Source organism: Myotis yumanensis, unplaced genomic scaffold, assembly GCF_028538775.1.
Source record: "Myotis yumanensis isolate MYYU_CA2020_CCGP unplaced genomic scaffold, mMyoYum1.0.hap1 SCAF_9, whole genome shotgun sequence".
Lineage (NCBI taxonomy): Eukaryota > Metazoa > Chordata > Mammalia > Chiroptera > Vespertilionidae > Myotis > Myotis yumanensis.
Genome location: NW_027223760.1, coordinates 40,208,995 through 40,222,693, shown reverse-complemented (window position 1 = coordinate 40,222,693; position 13,699 = coordinate 40,208,995). Strand labels below are relative to the sequence as shown.

The 13,699-nt window shown below is 34.0% G+C and overlaps 1 protein-coding gene across 2 annotated transcripts in view; it reads left to right on the top strand.

The window, feature by feature from the left end:
- The window catches only part of PCLO (piccolo presynaptic cytomatrix protein), a 280,850-nt gene that overhangs the window by 227,767 nt on the left and 39,384 nt on the right, over window positions 1-13,699 (top strand). The window lies entirely within an intron of this gene.

Below are 13,699 nucleotides of genomic sequence, written 5' to 3'. Positions count from 1 at the left end.
TCTATACTTTCCACAAAATTAAAGTCAATCCTTAAACTATTCTATACAACTTCTCTTTATTCTCAGAAAAACTAAAAAAATTAATACACTCTTATCCCAACTAATCAGATATTTAGGGGCTAAGGAAGATATATGTGGTAGTATGAAAAGCAAACCACTATGATGTTTCTTTAATTAGGTACCTAAAATTTTTCAAAATTAGCACTCTAACCCTTGTCTTGTTACTAGGCCTAAGCCTTTGCTTTTTAAGCAATTAGCTTAAACATTAGAATAATTCTGAATGTGCCCAATTTATAGATTAGCTCCAAAGCACAAATTACCCTTTCTAGTTAGCCTTTCTAGTGCTTTTCTAAATTACTTAAATTCCTCCTCTGACCTTATTCTTCCATCAAATAAATTTTGTTGATTTCTTAATGGTATTCATTTTCTTCCTTCAAATATTTCATAATTATAAATATCAAAATAGTAAAGTACTTACTTTATTTCACATTCTATGTTTAATTATGATTTAAGTACTACTCTGTAATGTCTGATTTTTTTCTAGATATTGTTGTTAAAATTTGTAGCACATTGTTTTTAATCCCCTTTCTTTGAATAATGTTCCAGTGGATATTGTCCTACCTTTAAAGTGCTATGATTGAATCTTGAAATCATTTTTATTGAAATTATAATCAAAAGGAAATCAATATACCATAGCATAGATTCTTAATTTTATTTTAATAATAAAGCAAATGCCCTGTTTTCTAAACTATAAATATTTTATGTCCCTGCTACTATAAATGTACCAGAAATATAATTTTTGCCAAACAACTAGTGGCAAATATAGAATTAAATTTCTATAAAATGCCATATAATAACTTCAAAACTTAGAAAAAAATGGTAAGATATGTAAACATATGAAGAGCCATCAAGTTCTTGTTCACTAACTGCAGAATTAAGTATTATTATTGATTTTAAGAGATTGGATAAAAGTCTCCCATCTCAAACCTCACAATTGAGTTCATATAATCCCATCTGCATTCTGAAAGCAACAACCTGCATGGAAATAATTCTTCATGTTGTACGAACTGTTTTGTCGTCCATCTTCTCATTTTATCACACCAAGGCGATGAGGTATGCGTTGCCTATATTTTCTGAGTAAGCAATTAGAGCAGCGGTTCTCAACCTGTGGGTCGCGACCCCTTTGGGGGTCGAACGACCCTTTCACAGGGGTCGCCTAAATACATCCTGAATATCAGATATTTACATTACGATTCATAACAGTAGCAAAATTATAGTTATGAAGTAGCAACAAAAATAATTTTATGGTTGGGGGTCACCACAACAGGAAGAACTGTATTAAACGGTTGCGGCATTAGGAAGGTTGAGAACCACTGAATTAGAAAGTCAGTGGGCTAGGATAGACCATCCAGCTAGAAATTTTCAAAGTCAGCAATATAACCTTGTTATGAGGCCTAGGCCTTTGCTTTTTAAATACATTAGCTCCTTTGAAATCGAACTCCCCTGATTGCAATAAAAACAATTGTCATTTATGTATTTATTTCTCACCCAAGTTCCAACACATGATTAGATGTTTCTAGAAATGAATACAATTTAGATGTGCTGCTCTACCTACATGATCCTCTTTTCTGAAGGCTGATGATTAAGCTGCCACAAACCCACGAAAATAAAATCCTCTCACTGCACAAGCCCAATTAGGCAGGAAGCAGAGTCCATAGAGGAGGCTGTGTGTCGTTTCTGCCAAGGGTGACGAAATTGTCCCTAAAGAGCTTTTCAAGTGCTTTTTATTTTTATTTTTTTCTGAGCTTTTCAGCGGATCTCTGCTTAAAGTAGCATAAAATACGTGTCAGGCAAGAATTAAGGAGTAAGCCAAAGGAACTTTTCCTTTCCCTCTGGGATTTAGTTGCATGCTAGGAAACCTGAGGGAGAACATTAGACAGATTGTGCCAGATTATCCTGATGCCTAAACAACTCTTGCTTGTATTTGGAAATCCCTGCAAATGGCTTTTTCAAGCTAGTTGTTTGGGTTGAACGCAGGCCCTGTCTTTTCAGAAAATGACACCAACCAGGGAAGAGAGTTTAAAAAGTAAAGAGTTTTTTGTTTGCTTGTTTTGTAAATCATACCAACATGAAAACAAACTGAAGCACTCTGAAAAACCTTGCAAATGAATGTATTCAACATTCAATATATTGCATTTTAAGTGCAATTGGAAATTCCTGAGCTATTTTTGTTTGATGCTAAGAGGTTGGGTGAGTTTTAAGTTGACAACCAGTAACACGGGGTGAATAGAAGTTTTCCTTCACTCTGGGCAAGAAGACCTGTTGGGATGGGTTGGTGAGGTTAGGTGAGAAGAATCATTGAATTAGTTGTGTGGGGGATTATGACTGAGTTCCTAGGTGGGGCCCGATTGTAGGAGAAAAGCCTGAAGCTACTTCCACAGACCGATCCTTGCTGGAAACCAGGTGCAGTAAGGCTCGCTGCAGCACCTGTCACAGAAGAGCTTCAAATGCTTATGTGGCCGTGGGGAACTCGGAGTGAGCCATCCCTCTGGGGAGTGGCTCTCTTGGGCAAGTGGTAGTGGGTGGCTGGGGTGGGAAGTGGGGCGGGCACTGGGAGTGGAGGGAATTATTACAAAAGGTAATTTTTTTTAAGAGTTTCCATATGTCCTTAGAATTGTGCACTTTCAACTTTCTGGAGTCATCTAACATTTATTGTCAGTACTCTCTGCTACACATGCAGAGTCACAGACAGTAAATGAATAGCTCTGACCATATGACACTGTCTCTTGTTTATGGACCGCCATTCACAAAGACGAATCCACTGACCTCCCTTCGATGGAATATGTTGGTTCTTTTCCAGTAGTAGCCATGGGTCTGCACGGAGCCACCCACATAATGTATGTCCGATTCACACTGGGAATGTATATGTTCATTTCATCTGACATGAGTAGCAAGACAATTGGCCTTTCTAAGTATCAAATTTATTTTTAGTATGCTGTGCCTTAGTCAAATGATCAAGCTATGGGCCTATATAATTGGATATAACTATTAATGCATTATTTGAGAGGAAGAGAAAGGCCTAATTTTAACATGCCAGAGTCCCTTAAGTACTGATTATGAGGTGTCTTTACCAAAGTTAAACTTAACTTTTAAAATGCACTTATTTTACTTTGGGCTCAAGAAAATTATCCATATATATGTGAAATATATATATGTATGTATATATATATATATACATATATATATATATCCACACACACATATATGTAATATATATATATACATACATATATATATATATTTCCACACACTAATAAAAGGGTGGTATGCAAGTGGTCGTGACGCCCTCACGCTGTAATGACTGATCAGCAGGAGGCTGTGTGCACGGTAGGCGTGGGTGGGCGGGGCTGCGTCCATGGTGAGGTTGGGGGACTTGAGGCTGCATCCCTCACCTGGCGCTGGCTGAGGGACATCAAGCTGCATCCCCTGTCAGGCTGCATCCCCCGCCTGGCGCCGGCCAGGGGACATAAGGCTGCATCCGCCACCCAGTGCCAGCTGGGGGACGTGAAGCTACGTTCCCCTGCCCGGTGCTGACTGGGGACATGACACTGTTATTGTTTATTTATTAATAAATTTATATATTATTTTATATACATTTTACTAATTTTGTTTCAACTGTGACACTTCTATTATAGAGAAAGGGCAAATAGCAATATTTCCTCTAATTAATTTCCTTTTAATGTGCACAAATTTCATGCACCGGGCCACTAGAGTGTGTGTGTGTGTGTGTGTGTGTGTGTGTGTGTCTCTTTTTAGAGAGAGAGGACGGGAATGGGAGAGAGAAACATTGATGTGAGAGCAAACATTGATTGGCTGCCTCCCGTATGCCCCCTAACGGGGATGGAGCTGGCAACCAGGGCATGTGCCCCAACCAGGAATCAAACCTCAACCCTTTGGTGTACAAGATGATGCCCAACCACTGAGCAACACTGGCCAGGGCAAGAAAAATGGAGCCTGATGGGGCACAGTGAGGGACCCTGGACAAAGAGTACAATATGAGCATGGGGCTGGGAACATTATCATCTGGGTAGGAGGGATCCAGGGAAATGCTACCTAAGGCAGAGGAATTCCAAATACATTGTCTGACTACTTAATAGTATTGCCTAAGTCCAGATATCTAAACTACCCACGAACTACTTACTTTCCCCCCACTTTTCATCCATATGTGTTGCATTATGTAAAATCATGATATTTCACCCATTCTTTTTTGTAGGGGCGGGGGGCATATGGATATGGGATAGGATGAGAGGCATCTTCATGTGTACTGAGGCAGATTGGGAAACTATCCTTTTCATTTTATTACTGTGTGGAATGTGTAAAAATATAATTAATCACTCAGGAGCCATTAATGGATTTTAAATGAAAATATATTATATTAGAAATACAGAATTTTGACTGGGGTATTGAGTTTTTTTTAGAACAAATAGGAATAAGTAGATATATAATCATAGCTCAATCTTTTAATACTTTCGTATCTTCAAGGTAAGATACTGAAAGATAAAATTTTATTAATTAGTTAAATTGATAATTTGAACAGAAATTAATCAAAAAACTGATGTTGAAATTACAAATCAAACAAGAACAGATAAGTTTTGAGAAGAAAATGCTTGCTGAAAGTCAGGAGCATGGATCCCTATTTTTAAACAAATAAGAAAGACAATAGAATAAAATTTCTGCTGTATTTGTTCATAAAAAGAAAATAGGCGGAAAATTGGCTTTTTCTCATTACAAACACAAAACCACAGTATCTAAAATTCTATTTGTCACATTATATTTTAATCTAACTCTTTATATAAAATTAATTTGGAATCTATATATAGAGACATAGAAAATAAACTTTTTATACTATATAATTTAAATTTCCATATACATGAATAATTATTGAATTACTATTTTGGCTCCATTCAACTATTAATTTACAAGAAAAGTTTTAAAACTTTAAAGAAAACCCCTTTTATTGAAGGATTTACATTACTTTATGCCAGCAAATCTCATTATTTAATCTGGGTTTCTGCATATCATAAAACAGCTTTTTAAAGCAAAATAAGGACAAAAAATTGGTATGATACATATAATTTTTAATTCAGATTTTATATTCCTAGGGTTTTGAAGTTCTGCATGTAATAAGTTTTGAAGAAACTTTATAAAGTTAAAAAGGATAATAAGAGCAATAATAAATATTTTCAAGAAAGGCTAACAACTTGATTTTTTAGTATAAAAATAGATGACTGTCAGAAAAAGCTGGTGCTAATGGTTTCTTTTCATTTTCACATTTAACACTTCATTTCTATCACTGTAGATCTAAACCAGTAATTCTCACAGTGTGTTCATTGACCCCTGGAGGTTGCAGAGATGCTTTGTAAGGGTCTAAAAGGTCAAAAAATTCTTAAGAATGTTAAGATATTATTTGCTTTTTTAACTCTCATTCTTTCTCAAGTGTACAGTGGAGTTTTCCTGCATTTACATGAGATGTCAGGACATCATTGCTTTGATGACTAATGGAAAATGAACTTACTTATTTTAAATTTTTCTTAAGTTTTAATTAGGTAAATATTGGTAGATATAACTCACATAAAACAAAGTTCTTTGGGGAATTCAATAATTTTTTAAAATGTAAAAGGGGTTTTTGAGATCAAAATGTTAAAAAGCCACTGATCATAATTTTTCTAACAGCCAAAGACATTGGATAATTAGAGGTTTCTTCCAAGATATAATTATATTTGTCTTATATCTGTATGCCTTATATCTGTAATATTACACTTCAGAACCCCTTCTTTCCTTTCTCATTTAATGTTAACTTATAATTATTCAGATTGATAAAAATTTTTATTTTAAATTATTATTCAAAATACTTTATTGGAAATGATTTAGATTAAATTATTATTATATGTCTATATTACTCCTTACTTTCAAAATCTTACTGGTAAGTTGCCTATCAGCTAATCAAGTTGTGCCCAAATTAACATGGAGTGAGAGGGAGAATTATAAATATAGAATAATTTTTATGTGTCCCTGTCCTGAAGACCAAATTTATTGGAAAAGCAATTGTTTATAAATTTTGTTTTTTTTTAATTTTTGTTGTATTATGTATAGTACCAGACCTATATACTGTAAATTAATTGTGTTGGTAGAAATAATAGAAAAACTGAAGATCATCACTTTGATTTAAATTTGAGGAAAAAATTAATTTTTTACCTCTTACCAAATTTCTGATCCCTAATTTTCAAGCATATAATTTAGCATGTTTAGATCTAAAAAGGAAATTCTGAAAAAAATGTTTATTATTTCTAGAAAATATTATCTGAGTTACCTATATTAGTTCATTTATATTCATATATACATTTGTTTATTTTTTAATGAATATTATATTCCAAACCTCTTCAAAGTGTTAGTGAAACTACAGTAAACAAAATAGACAAAAATCACTGTTATTGTGAATCTTCTAGTATTATTTATTTAATAACCAATTAAAGATATCTGGGACGAATTATGAAGAATGAGAAAGTAAGAGTTTTGTCTACCTTCGACTGGTACTGAAAGAAAAAAATGTAATGTATGTGCATGATCATGTTTAGAAATATCTAGAAGTATAATTAATTATTTTATTTCTTTGGCTCTCATTCACACTAATAATCTTTACAGCTCACTGGAATATAATTAACTACAGGAGGAGAGAAAGTATTTGAAAATGATTTACTTGAAGAAGGTAGACAGATTAATGAAATTAACTAGGGAGGTTAGGTCCCATGGGGCTGGACACATATTTATTAAATAATTGTCTAAACTCCTTTATTTTGTGGCCATTGACTACATTTGAGTGATATGAAAAATACTATTCAGCCATGTAGCATTAGCCATATAAATTAGTCTGCTGCTATTATTAAATTGTATATATTTATACTGGAAATATACTGTATTTGAGCAGGATTTTAATATAAATAAAACTGTTTGAATTCTTTTTAAGATCAATGTCCTTGTTATCTAAGTATTCATGATCTAAGTTATCAGTTTCTGGATTATGTAAGATCAGTTTTCAAAACTTCTTATAATTATTCAAACAATTCTGCATGTTTTGCAAGTAAACTTCAAGACAGAATATTTCTGCTTCAAAAGAAAATGAAGTGAATATTGAAAAATTAAGAGTTGGCCTTTAAGACTTGATGTAGATCTTGAATGATTTTTCTTTCAAATATTATTCTCCTTACCATTAATCTTTTAAAGATAAAAATTTTTAGTGTTTACAGCAATTGTGCTAGCATCTTTTATCAAAACCAAATCTTGGTATTTGATAAATTACTTGATTGTTCTATTTATTTGGACATAGCTGGAATTATAACCTAAATTTATTAAATATAAAATGAATTTACTATCTTAATTTTCATTTATGAAAATATCTTAATCAAACTTTTTCCCATTATTTGCTCTGAAATTTTGGTCCCCACTTAACCTGCATTTACTTTAATTGACTTCTTCAAAAACCAGTTCTGAACCAAAACATGTTAAAAATGAAGATGGACTTAAAAGGCAACATTAGAGCGTAAATGCAAGGATGATAGTAGACTACTGAGCCATCGCATATATTTATGTAAGAAAAAATCCTCTCTACCATGTTATTAGTTAATCTAACTTTACTCTCATTTCCAAACACCTGTTATATTGAAGTTACATGATATTATTTCTGTTACTGGAATAATCATTGAAACTGTTATCTGCAAAAATGGAGAATGAGTGAGTAGAGAGTATGAAGGATACCTGAAAATTACTGATAACATTAGATAAAAACAGATTATTAAATTGATCATTAAAATATCTTGAAAAATTCAGCCATAAAGTCAATGCAGATGGAGAGGGAAGAGTGTGAACTTGAGCTTCATCACCTTTCCTAAAACATAGCAGACAGAGGTGTCACTTCTCCATCTGGTTCTCTGAATAGTACTACTAAGTGAATATGGAATATGTTAAGAGACACATTTTGATTTTTATAAGGTAAAAAGACATTCTATTCCTTATGGTTTGGTATAAATGTTTAATGTCTTTGTGCTTTTTTAACCAATAATTTTTATTTTAAAAATCCCAATATTATTATTCCTTTGTCTGCCACACACACACCCACCCCAAAGTTTATATAAATGACTGATATAGAGATCAGAGTTTTCTATTTTCATACTTTTATTTATGAAAACTTGTAATTTGAGAGTATGTGAACACTCCTATAAATAGCTGTATTAAAACTATGACATTTTTCTAGTACTGATTTATTTTAAATCTTTCCAAATTGAATAGTGAATACTGTATACTGAAGTAAAGTTAGAAAAAAAAATAAAGTTCTTGTAAGATACAACATCTCTTCTTAAATTAATACCCCTGAACTGCAATAAAATAGATTTTTTAAAAGTGGACATAATTGAAGGGAAGCCTACCAGATAAAGTTAGTAACAATGGAACTTAAAACCTGACATTTTCAGGTACACCCTCAAAACAAGTCAACAAATCAGATAAAACTACAGTCTCTTTAGTAACAGAAACAACAACAATAATAGCAGATGGATGAAGAGATTGAAAGATAGGAAGTGATAGTGGGGAAATAGTAAAGGTCACTAAAGTAAATACCAGCTAAACTAAAGCTAGCCAAAGAAAAAACCTACGTGCAATACATACAAAATTTCTAAAATAGTCAGATGGTTATTTCAGTTCTATCATTAAACTGTTGGAATAAACAAATAATTATTAAATGATTTCTCTTAATTTCAAACAGTTGATCTTAAATCCTATAGATTGTATCAATGCAGATAATATTAATATCATATCAACCAAGTAATTTGGGAAATTGCAGGCTACCTACATTATAAATTATTCCTGAATATTTGGAAATAGCTTTGAGCTGAACCAAGGTATAAAACCAATGATAGAAATCACAGGCAGCAGGGCTTTACACATTCCTAGCACTGAATTCTAAATTCTGAAATATGCAGACACCTCACAGTTTTTTTAAAATATATTTTTATTGATTTCAGAGAGGAAGGTTAGAGAGGAAAGCAGAGGGATAGAGAAATAGAAACATCAATGATGAGAATCATTGATTGGTTGCTTCCTCCACGCCCCACACTGGGGATGGAGCTCACAACCTGGGCATGTGCTCTGATCAGGAATCAAACCATGACCTCCTGGCTCATAGGTCGATGCTCAACCACTGAGCCATGCTGGCTGGGCAAAAACCTCACAATCTTAATCTGACATAATTGGATGTGATAGAAAAGTGGATTAGGGGTTGTTTTAGTTTTGCTTCTTTCTCATTAATTAGCGTATGAACTGAAACAAGTTACTTAATCTTTCCTGAGCTTAGTTTTCCTATAGGCAAAATCATGGGTCAGGAGCCTGTTATCTCTAGAGTCCTTAGCAGCTTTTTTTGACCTCCAGGGTTTCACAATTGTAAAGTTGTCTTCCATTCTGATCTGCGGACTTTGAGCACAGCGCTGCCATCATGTGGTAGGAACAGTGATAGGTCTGCATTTTTAAGTGCTATTGTACTAACACAGGGCAAACTAATTGAAGACAGATGTTCAGTCAAAGAGACGCGATCAGGTTTAATTAAGATTAGCCACAGTAGAGTAATAAAACAATGATGTCTAACCATCTTTCATCCGAAGAAAATGAAGAGGTCAAAAATAATTTAAGGCACGTTACATTGCCTCACAGAAGATAAAATTTGTTTACCTGAAATGCCCCACAATCACTGAGTCTCAAAAATGATTCAAGACCCGAGGATTTATTCCTCTAGGGAGCAGGACCCTTTCTGCAAGAGTGTGCATATTTACTCATATGCTTACTTAATACATTCTTTCTTCTAGTCAGTACTTGGTAGTACAAGCAGGAATTCACAAAGAAAGTACACACACAAAATGTAGGCTCCAAAAATGTTTTCTTAAATAAACTTCAACTCTTCTGTAAAACAAACATTCTCATATGTAATACATAGGCACATAATATACTCACATATAATAGATCCATGATTTCTGAAACTCTGATTAAAAGTTAAGCAGAGGTGGGATGTTTTTACATTGTTAATTTTAAAATCATAAAATTATAGAAACCATATTTATTTTAATGTTTTAAAATATTTTCTTCAGGAACAGAAATACAAAGGCAAGAAGTGGGATTAGCACAAGTACTAGTGTCTATAAGTGGTTCCAATGCATTGTTACTATACATATTATTTTCTATCATTTCAATTTAAATATTTATATATAACTAGCGGCCTGGTACACAGATATGTGCACATTAAAAGGAAATTATTAGAAGGTGGCCAGTGGTGCGGGGCTGGGCGAGATGGGCTGGACATGCCTGGAGCCAACCTCCCTCGGTCCCTCCCCGGCCAGCTGCACCTGGGGTGGCACTGCAGCTCAAAGGACATCTGCCAGGTGAGCAGGGTCCCTCTGGCAGGTGGGGTCCCTCAGCCTGGCCTGTGGGGATTGGGCTGAAACTGGCTCTCCGACTTCCCCTGAAGGGTGCTAGAGTTGCTGTCCCTGGGCAGCTCTTGCATTGAGCATCTTCCCCCTGGTGGTCAGTGTGCATTATACCTACTGGCCGGTCGGTTGGACAGTCGCTTAGCCTTTTATATAATAGATAAATATCCGTGGTCGGTTATGAACTTATTTTGAAGGTCACAAAGCTATGCTCTCTTGTGCTTAGTGTATTATCATTTCTTTCAACCAAACAAGTTTTGTGAGGATTGGGAAAACAAAACATCTTGTTGCAAAACATTTTGTTGAATGATCAAATTTTTCCACACAGTATGACATTAAAGTTGCTGTTGCTGAGAAGTGTATGATTTATATAAAACACACAGTTGGATAAAAAGTGAGATATTACTAAATTATTCAGCTGTTTCAGTTATTTGGTTAAGGGAAACAATGATTAATCTATTATTTTTAGTAAATATTTCTTCAGCATAGTTTCAGGATAAGCTTTTAAGAAGGCTACAATGGAGAAAACACAGGCTCTGCTTTGAACAATGACATGAATATAACAGCTACAAAGACAAAAAGTGGTGATTGTCAAGAAAAGATATTCGATCTTATGCTTTGAGAGTTCACTTCTGATTGGCAAGATAAGGAAAAGCATGAAGCAGGGCCTTTACTGATCTGAGCTGGGCCTTGACTGATAAATATAATTTAGGTGTGAAAAAGGTGTTTGGGGCAGGAGAAGCATAACAAAATTGGAAAGAATAGCCCCAGCCATAGCTCAGGAGAAATAAAGCCAAACCAAAGGGAGTCAGAGTGAATGGTCTGAGTGGTCTTCCAGGTAAAGCATTTGAAGGAGAATTATGAGAGATACATTTGGGAAGAAACAGATGATAAAGGGCTCTGGCAGGCAAACTACAGATTTGGCTAAAATGGCTTCTGCGAAGGGTAGATACAGCCCGGTAAAAAGCAAAGGTCCATTCGGCATCTTAATTGAACACATTTTCAGAAGCAAACCAAATGTCAGGCTGTCTAGTCCTACTCCACATTTACATAACCAGGTTAAGAATAAAAAATCCAGTAAAGCAGCAGATGTTTTGTTAAGGTAATGCCAAACACCTAGATTTACTTAAATTAATTACCTAACATAACCATCCAACATCTCTTTAGACATAATCTTACATGAATTTTGTTTGCAAAAATATTAGGTAGACAAGACTTATATGTTCCACAGATTTGTTTTTTTTTCTTTTCGTATTTATAAAAGATTATTTGTTTGCATTTAAATGGACAGCACTTGCACAGGCTTTCTGAATGAGATTTCTATTGTCCTAGACAAGACAAAGAAAACCAACACTGTCATTTGTTAAATTTACTTCTAGCCTTGTTCCTTTCTTCTTCTATCATTTTGCATTTGAAGTTTCCCAGAAGGGAATAGAACTAGAAATTGTATCAGGAAAATCAAAGTTCACAAAAGAAAAGATTGAATATTTTTAAATGTAAATATTAAGACATCCTGTCTATAATGTAGCTATTTTGATATATTGTGAGATTGCTCTTGGATGAAAATTGTTTTAATTTAGTAGAAATAAATTGATTTAAAATTAATGTTTGTGAAGATTTGTCTTTGAAGATAGTATATTGTGATTTTCTGGTCAATAAAATTAAAACTTTTTATTCAATATCATACTAAAAATTATAAACAGTCTTGTTGGTTGGATTATATAATGACAACCAAAAAGTATGACAGCGTTTCTTTCTTTATAATCAATTGACTAATCTGACTCATTATGTGGCAATTTAATTTACTTTATAAATGCTTATAATTTTATATCATAGTGGTGTTATCTTTTCATTTTTTAAGTTATTTTTTTAAATTATTTTCTTTAACACCAAATACTCTATCTGGGTTTCTTCTACATAAATTGAAAAAAAATTAAGCAAACATTGTAATTATCATTCTGTTTCAGCAAATCTAGTCCTATGGTCATTGGTTATTTAACAGGATTCAAGCCTTTTTCTAAATAGCTATTTCCAACTTATACCTGATATGTAATTGACTAATACACATCTCCCCCACCCCACCCCCCGTTCTGAGAAACTGATACTACTATCACTGGAATAGATATAAAACTGTCTGGTAGCTTTAGAGAATCTGTTGTCCTGAAATGAGGGAAACGCTGAAACTTTTTCAAGATTGATCCTGACTGCCCTGATGATGGTTTTCCTGCCCTCTCATGGTTTCCCTCACCATGTCTATATTTTTCACTTACGTGGTTATATTGATTACATTAAAATTCCAACACATCAAGAGTCATCGTGCTTGTATATTGTTTCTTAAGAAAAATGTAGATATCTTAGGATCATTAAAGAATTACCAACTATTCATCCAGTGGTGTGACTCTATCTGCTTACGAAACTTCTGATTGAACAGAGGCGTGTCTATGGAAGAGGGCCTCTTAGTTTAGTAGCCTAGAACATGTCTACAATTAGACGAGAAGCCAGGCAAACTTACTGTCAGGGATGAGTACACTCAAAGACATAGGAACAGCCAATGAGGAGAGAGTGGGAGATGGCAAGCTGAAGAAGAGTCGGTTACCGGGCCCGTGCTTTCTCTCACTCCTCACAATCACAAGCTTAGGAGACAGGCATTACTGACCCCATTATTTTCAAATGAGAAAACTGAGACTTCTCAGGTTTACTACAGAATGAGTTGGGATTCAAAATCACATCAAAGTGATCAAAGCTCATGCTCTTAAACTGACCAGATAGAAGAAGGTAGATAACAATTTCAAAAATTTGCCTAGAGCATCTTCTCTCTACAAAAATAAGAGAAACACTTGCCTTCTCTTCTTTTTACATCAAAAGTTCCCCCCAAATCTCCTCTAATCTAGAACTTCCCTAACAATATTAGTACTATATTCCTGCTGCAATAATTTACAGAACAAAATTATTATGTTTCTATGGGAATATAGATTCTTATATCCCTCAAAATTAAACTCATTAACATTTTAAAATAAGTCCCAGTCATAAATTAAGAGGTGCCTAAAAGGAAACAAATATCTTAAAATTAAATAACCTGCTGGAGATAGTTGGTAGAGCTACATACAAACAAGCCCAGGATTTTCAATCACTTCTTGAAATTATCTATTTTGCGTCTTCACTTCTCAAGAGAAAAA